Raw genomic sequence first — 3,200 nt, 5'->3', positions numbered from 1 at the left:
TATAGTTCTTAGTTGCCCCAAGAGGACAGGTTTACATTGTAGAAATGCAATACATTTCAAATTGAACCACAAGCATAACTTTTAAAAAATGTTCTGTAGCTGACAGCCTTTGCATAAATTGTATCAGTGAGAACGTTATGTCAGTGGGAGAGATCTGATCTCACCAACTCTCATCTTGCCTTTAGCCTTCAAGCTGCCTTTGATTATTCCTGGACCTCTGGGCCAAGCTAACTTTGGGAGGCATTTAGGTTATAGGTTAGAGATAATAGCCCTTCCCCAAACTTTACGCTAAATGACCACCAGGCTAAGAAAATAGAGGAGGCTGAATTCTGCTAAGGATTGTCAGCCACTATTCCTGAGGTCACAAAATATGCAACTTCTCCAATTACTCCTGCAGACACCATCACTATTGTAGAACCTAAGGTTGGCCTTTTGAGGTATCTTTTCAGATTTATTTGCATGTCTGACACCTGGCTCCACCTGGACCTACCAACTGCTCCTGCAGCCCTACCTGGAAGCAAATCAACACAAGAAGACAGCTTCAACTCCCTGTGATTTCATCTCCAACCTAACCAATCAGCAGCAAGCCCCCATTGCCTAGCCACGCCTGCCCCTACCCCTAAACTATCTTTGAAAAATCCTAGCCCCCAAATCCTCAGAGACTGATTTGAGTAATTATAAAACTCCAGTCTCCCTTTCAGCCAGCTCTGCATGAATTAAACTGTTTCCCCACTGCCATTCTCCTGCCTTCATAAATTGGCCGACTCTCTCTGGGCAGCACGCAAAAAGAATCCACGGCGGGGTTACATAGCCACTCCTCATCAGAGACATTTCCACTGGCTCTTCTTCCAGCCTCAGCTCTGTTTGGCTAATCTTTCTCTCTATATAGCCTTCACTTCTTTTCATCTTTCTCTCTTCTTTCCTCTCCTAGGAGCAAAACAACATTTCTCCTGGGCCGCACAGTTTGGCAATTATCTTTTGTTGCCTTTGCTGCAGCTCCTATGCCATCAGTTCCCAACTCCAACTTCAATGAACCAAGGAGGTATTTTTCTTAAACAAAGACCACTCCAATCCTGAAGATTGGAATTTCGCCACTACCTGTAAGGATAACAAGCTTTAATCTGGTTTCTACATGTGGTTTTTGTTTGTTTTGTTCCTGTGATTATAAACTGTGACGAAAAAAGAAAATGTTACTGTAATACTTGCTTTATCATGTATTTATCCATTTGGCAACCTTCTTTCTATCCTATCCATCAATCCATCTTATATTCTGGATGCCTTTTTTTTTTTTTTTTTTAAGGACATGGTCTCGCTATTTTGTCCGGGCTGGTCTCAAACTTCTAGGCTCAATCAATCATCCCACCTTGGTCTTCCAAAGAGCTGGGATTACAGGCATGGGTCACTTCGCCAGCATCTGGATACATTTCAGAGAAAATTGTATACCTTGGTAGGCCTCCCCCTAAACACTTCAATATGAATATCATTAACTAGAGGTGATATTTTATTTATATTTTTTCCTTTTGAAGTCATATTAGCATATTATAAGATGTACAATTTTTTTGTGCGTGCGTGAGATGGGGTCTTACTCTGTCACCCAGGCTGGAGTGCAGTGGCACCAACTCGGCTCACTGCAACCTCCACCTCCTGGGTTCAAGCGATTCTCATGCCTCAGCCTCCTGAGTAGCTGAAACCACAGGCAAGTGCCACCACGCCCAGCTAATTTTTATATTTTTGTGGAAACGGGGTTTCGCTATGTTGCCCAGGCTGGTCTCAAACTCCCGACCTCAAGTAATCTGCCCGCCTCAGCCTCCCAAAGTGCTGGGATTACAGCTGTGAGCCACCGCGCTTTGGCTGTAGTGTTATTTTTGTGGCAAAAAATTGAAACCCTAAAATTCTAACTGCAGTGGGGCAGTAAGTGTATTTCAAGCCCTGTGATACAGACCAACTTGGAAGCTTCAGACAGCAAAAGCTTAGGATAATGTTTGCTACATAGTTATTTATTTTTAACTAAGCATGTAACTTTTATGTATCTTCCAAATGGCATGGAACACCGCTCACTGCAGCCTGGAACTCTTAGGCTCAAGTGATCCTCCCACCTCAGCCTTCTGAGTAGCTCGGATAGCAGGCGCGTGTCACCACACCAGCTAATTTTTGTTATTTTTTGTAGAGAGGGGGTCTCAATATGTTGCCCAGCCATTATGGATTTTATGCATTCGGGACCATCCCGTGCTTAAAGCATGACAGAACCCTGCGTCATATTTTTCTCTGCCGCAGCTTTCAGCTCAGGGGCACCTCACCGGCAGGGCGGGGTCAGGGCTCTGTCCAGACAATGGCTGCAGAGTAAAAAGCACTTCTATTTATGGCAGGGCAAGGGCGAGGGGAGGGAGAAAGGAGCAGGAAAAGAGAAGTGGCCACATTTTTGTTTTTTGCTTTGTCACATGTACTTTTGAAACAGTATTAGAAGTAGCCTCTCCTACAGCCCCTGCTGTAGCTTGTCTCCTAGCTCTGTGAGATGAGTTATTCAGTACCCTCTAACATAAAAATGACCTTCAGACAGACAGACAGACACACACACACACACAGAGGAAAACATATCTATCATCCACTTTTTCTTCCTTTCCCGTCCCCAGACCCTCGATTCTCTCTTTAAAATGACTGTTGTGAAGATAATGTAACAATACAAAGTAATGCTAATGACAAATTATCAAAAAAGAAAAAACCGAAATAAAAATCTTTATTAGTGTTTTAAAAATGATGTAAAAGACTATGGGAAAACAAATGCCAACAATATTTATGTCTAACTTTTTTGTTCATATTTCCAAAACGTTTATAACATAATTTTAAAGGAAAAATAATTTTAAAAATACATATCTGAAAATGAAACCCCGCTGCTTGCAACGACCAGCTGGCTTAATCTGACTTTTCGAAGATGTAGCAGTGTTGGAAAACATCAGTCCTTTTGCTGAGGGAAAGAAGAGATGGGAGGGGTAGAAAGGGCGGTGGTTATTGCCTTTAGTATTTCGATCCGGTCACACTACCTAAATCCAACATCTGCATCAAATGTCTCCTTTCCGAAATATTCTCCCTAAAATGACAGAACGGCCCCTGCGCATTTGCAGGTGTCCTGGTGGGCTTGCTGGGCAGAGGGCATGCGGCTCTCGGGAAGCTGCCGCGTCCGCCCAGACCCCGCCCCCGGCCCA

Source organism: Colobus angolensis, unplaced genomic scaffold (genome assembly GCF_000951035.1).
Source record: "Colobus angolensis palliatus isolate OR3802 unplaced genomic scaffold, Cang.pa_1.0 Scaffold37, whole genome shotgun sequence".
NCBI lineage: Eukaryota > Metazoa > Chordata > Mammalia > Primates > Cercopithecidae > Colobus > Colobus angolensis.
This window is presented reverse-complemented; position numbering follows the sequence as displayed.